Here is a 5,223-nt window from a genome sequence, read left to right as displayed (position 1 = left end):
CAGAGTCAGGATTTGTAGTTAAAATCAACGCAAAGGTTCTAAAACACGACATATTGCTGTCCATAAATGTACTACAACTCTGTGCATTTTACAATGCAATAGATAAATGTCCTAGAACTCTGTGCATTTTACAATGCAAGGGTGCGTATACTCTGGACGACAGTCACAGACAGTCAGGATTTGTAGTTAAAATCAACGCAAAGGTTCTAAAACACGACAGATTGCTGTCGATAAATGTACTAGAACTCTGTGCATTTTACAATGCAATAGATAAATGTCCTAGACTCTGTGCATTTTACAATGTAGTAAATAATTCGCTTTCAGTCTGACCAGGGATAGACTCTGGGTTCTCTTCAGAACGACTAAATCTTTCGCTTTTTACTAAAGATTTCTGTGGAGAGAAACAACCGTGAGTTTCATGTAATTTGTTTTTCAGGCCTGGCTCACGCTGCCCTTAAGCAGTCAAACAAAGCAACGGCAGTTGCATACTCAACAACCAGTGAGAACCAAGAAGCCGCATGACAATGCGGCAGGTAACTCAAAGCTTCAATGGCTCAGAACGCCATTATGTAAAAATGTCAAGAGATCAATCCGTGAGTGGACATCTGTTAGACACACGATCTCACCCGTCAGGGTTTGGATCTTGAAAACTGGACATTAAATCCAGAGGTGTTTCATATGTGAGTCCACAGAAGGGGGTTACCCTCAGGTATACATGATGGCATCTCGCCACAATTACAAAATCTCAGTATGTGTACATCACATTCATGGGGTCATTCAGCATCGTGTATCTAGCTCCACCATTTTCCGCTTCTCTTTTCGTTGCCAAAACGGATCAGAAGACAGTTCGTCACAGTCATACTGGTGGGATCTCATGGGTTTCAGAGAAGTTTGCTTCTCGAATTTTCAAGGAATACTTGCACACGATCTTGGCCCGCTCATAATACGTCCAACCTGTTACATCAGGAAACGTTTCTTTTAACCATAGTTACCTATGTACCTATTATCTATGTACCGCAGCTGCGGTTGACAGGGTGAGGGTTCAGACCGCCCTCTTAAAAAATAGAGCGTTGCAGTATCGGTTATACCAACCATGTTACGAAATAGTAAGCCGCTTAAGGCAGCTCATTATTACAAAAATTTTGTGTGCTTACATAGGTTGTAAACCTCGGAAGTTTCCAACATCATCCTTCAAGTTACCGGATTCTGTTAAACGGAATGGGATGGAAAACTGCGTCCATCTGCACTAAGAGTGCAGGTATCTGTGTGGTAAACTTATTTTCAAAGCGTTTGCCTCTCTTTGCGTCTGTAAACATCTTTCTACAAGGTGTCACCAAAGTTCAGACTCTATTTATCCCACCTACAGCGCCAGGCGATTTGAGGTTGGGTTCAGATTTATGACAGTTTTCACCTTTTGGAACCTTTTCAACAAAAGGGAATTAAGTTTTCATATTTTGGAACCCTTTCAAAAAATGGGGATTAAGTTTCTCACTTTGGAAAACATTTTTCTTCTAGCCTTGGCTTCGGCAATAGTGCTTCGACAAGGGGTTTGTTTTCAGATTTGGGTGCCTTGTATTCCAAGCCACCGTATTTGAGTTTCTCATGACAAAGCAGATCTTCGGACGAAATCCGCTTTCATATTCTTCACATCAATATACCAATAGTGGTTCCTGTGTGGACAGCACATTCTTGAATTCTGAATGTGGTACACGCGTTACGCGTTTATATATGTACCGAACGTCTACAGTACGTGATATGAATACGTTGTTTGTTCTATATGATACTGCAAACTGGGGTTAGCCAGTTTCTCAGCAGACATTATCCAGTTGGATAATAATGACTACAAGTCAGACTTACTTTAAGGCTAAGTTACAATCGCCTACGTCAGTAATAGTTCATCCCACAGGTTCTGTGGGAATGTCAGACCCAACGGGTCGTGGAGCGTCTACGACGCGGCTACATAGCCTTCAGTGCACCACGTTTGTGCACGTTTATACGTTATTAATGGTGGCGCCATCAGCATTTAGCTTTGGCCTGCCTACTGTTACAAGTATCAAACAGCTCGCCCGCCCACGAGGGAAGCTTTGGTACGTCCCAAGAGTACTCCAGTGACCCCTAGTGGATGATAAAGAAAATAGGATTTTGGTACTTACCAGGTAAATCCTTTTCTTTGAATCCATAGGGGGCACTGGACGCCCACCCAGAGCAGTTTTACCTGGGTTGTTTTAAGCTCAAGGGAGCTTAGTGAACAAATTTACCTTGGATGGTATTAAGCTCAAAGGAGCTTATGGTAACACATTTTCACCGATTGGCTCAAATTATAAAGTTCTATCGGTTAAGGTGTCAACTGTTTAGTTGACAATAAGGTTACGGATCAACTTTGTGGTTGTCCGTTATGTTATAGGGATTCTCCATTGTCAACCTCTCTATATCCTGTTCGCTCAGTAAAAAACACTGGCAAAGTACACTGAGGTACTTGGGGATATGGAGGGGGGGGAGAGTCCTAAATTTGAATATTCAGTGCCTTTGATCGGCTACGCCCGTCCATATCCCCAAGAGTACTCCAGTGCCCCCTATGGATTCAAAGAAAAGGATTTACCTGGTAAGTACCAAAATCCTATTGTCCCTTACATGTGAGTGCAGGTGTTCCGGGCTGTGTGACTGCATTGTATTAATCCCTTACATGTGAGTGCGGGTGTTCCGGGCTGTGTGACTGCATTGTATCTGTCCCTTACATGTGAGTGCGGGTGTTCCGGGCTGTGTGACTGCATTGTATCTATCCCTTACATGTGAGTACGGGTGTTCCGGGTTGTGGTACTGCATTGTAGCTATCCCTTACATGTGAGTACGGGTGTTTCGGGCTGTGTGACTGCATTGTATCTATCCCTTACATGTGAGTGCAGGTGTTCCGGGCTGTGTGACTGCATTGTATCTGTCCCTTACATGTGAGTACAGGTGTTCCGGGCTGTGTGACTGCAATGTATCTGTTTCTTACATGTGAGTGCAGGTGTTCCGGGCTGTGTGACTGCATTGTATCTATCCCTTATATGTGAGTACAGGTGTTCTGGGCTGTGTGACTGCATTGTATCTATCCCTTATATGTGAGTGCAGGTGTTCCGGGCTGTGTGACTGCATTGTATCTATCCCTTACATGGGAGTACAGGTGTTCCGGGCTGTGTGACTGCAATGTATCTGTTTCTTACATGTGAGTGCAGGTGTTCCGGGCTGTGTGACTGCATTGTATCTATCGCTTACATGTGAGTACAGGTGTGTGACTGCATTGTATCTATCCCTTACATGTGAGTGCAGGTGTTCCGGGCTGTGTGACTGCATTGTATCTATCCCTTACATGTGAGTGCAGGTGTTCCGGGCTGTGTGACTGCATTGTATCTATCCCTTACATGTGAGTGCAGGTGTTCCGGGCCGTGTGACTGCATTGTATCTGTCCCTTACATGTGAGTACAAGTGTTCCGGGCTGTGTGACTGCATTGTATCTGTCCCTTACATGTGAGTACAGGTGTTCCGGGCTGTGTGACTGCATTGTATCTGTCCCTTACATGTGAGTACAGGTGTTCCGGGCTGTGTGACTGCATTGTATCTATCCCTTACATGTGAGTGCAGGTGTTCCGGGCTGTGTGACTGCATTGTATCTATCCCTTACATGTGAGTACAGGTGTTCCGGGCTGTGTGACTGCATTGTATCTATCCCTTACATGTGAGTGCAGGTGTTCCGGGCTGTGTGACTGCATTGTATCTGTCCCTTACATGTGAGTGCAGGTGTTCCGGGCTGTGTGACTGCATTGTATCTATCCCTTACATGTGAGTGCAGGTGTTCCGGGCTGTATGACTGCATTGTATCTATCCCTTACATGTGAGTGCAGGTGTTCCGGGCTGTGTGACTGCATTGTATCTATCCCTTACATGTGAGTGCAGGTGTTCCGGGCTGTGTGACTGCATTGTATCTATCCCTTACATGTGAGTACAGTTTTCCGGGCTGTGTGACTGCATTGTATCTATCCCTTACATGTGAGTACAGGTGTGTGACTGCATTGTATCTATCCCTTACATGTGAGTACAGGTGTGTGACTGCATTGTATCTATCCCTTACATGTGAGTACAGGTGTGTGACTGCATTGTATCTTTCCCTTACATGTGAGTACAGGTGTGTGACTGCATTGTATCTTTCCCTTACATGTGAGTGCGGGTGTTCCGGGCTGTGTGACTGCATTGTATCTGTCCCTTACATGTGAGTGCGGGTGTTCCGGGCTGTGTGACTGCATTGTATCTATCCCTTACATGTGAGTACAGGTGTTCTGGCTGTGTGTCTGCATTGTATCTATCCCTTACATGTGAGTGCAGGTGTTCCGGGCTGTGTGACTGCATTGTATCTATCCCTTACATGTGAGTACAGGTGTTCTGGCTGTGTGTCTGCATTGTATCTATCTATTACATGTGAGTGCAGGTGTTCCGGGTTGTGGTACTGCATTGTAGCTATCCCTTACATGTGAGTACGGGTGTTCCGGGCTGTGTGACTGCATTGTATCTATCTCTTACATGTGAGTGCAGGTGTTCCAGGCTGTGTGACTGCATTGTATCTATCCCTTACATGTGAGTACGGGTGTTCCGGGCTGTGTGACTGCATTGTATCTATCCCTTACATGTGAGTACAGGTGTTCCGGGCTGTATGACTGCATTGTATCTGTCCCTTACATGTGAGTGCAGGTGTTCCGGGCTGTGTGACTGCATTGTATCTGTCCCTTACATGTGAGTGCAGGTGTTCCGGGCTGTGTGACTGCATTGTATCTATCCCTTACATGTGAGTGCAGGTATTCCGGGCTGTGTGACTGCATTATATCTATCCCTTACATGTGAGTGCAGGTGTTCCGGGCTGTGTGACTGCATTGTATCTGTCCCTTACATGTGAGTGCAGGTGTTCCTGGCTGTGTGACTGCATTGTATCTATCCCTTACATGTGAGTGCAGGTGTTCCGGGCTGTGTGACTGCATTGTATCTATCCCTTACATGTGAGTACAGGTGTTCCGGGCTGTGTGACTGCATTGTATCTATCCCTTACATGTGAGTGCAGGTGTTCCGGGCTGTGTGACTGCATTGTATCTATCCCTTACATGTGAGTGCAGGTGTTCCGGGCTGTGTGACTGCATTGTATCTATCCCTTACATGTGAGTGCAGGTGTTCCGGGCCGTGTGACTGCATTGTATCTGT

The 5,223-nt window shown here is 45.6% G+C and overlaps 1 non-coding gene across 1 annotated transcript; it reads left to right on the top strand.

Moving 5' to 3' along the window:
* The first annotated feature begins 337 nt into the window (after nucleotides 1-337).
* On the top strand, nucleotides 338-455 carry LOC134983682 (U5 spliceosomal RNA). The gene has a single exon (XR_010191672.1). It is a non-coding gene; the product is annotated as a U5 spliceosomal RNA (small nuclear RNA).
* Nucleotides 456-5,223: the final 4,768 nt, after the last annotated feature.

This window comes from Pseudophryne corroboree, assembly GCF_028390025.1.
Source record: "Pseudophryne corroboree isolate aPseCor3 chromosome 3 unlocalized genomic scaffold, aPseCor3.hap2 SUPER_3_unloc_20, whole genome shotgun sequence".
Classification (NCBI taxonomy): Eukaryota; Metazoa; Chordata; class Amphibia; order Anura; family Myobatrachidae; genus Pseudophryne; species Pseudophryne corroboree.
Note: the sequence above shows the minus strand (reverse complement) of the source record. Positions and strands in the feature narration are given on the sequence as shown.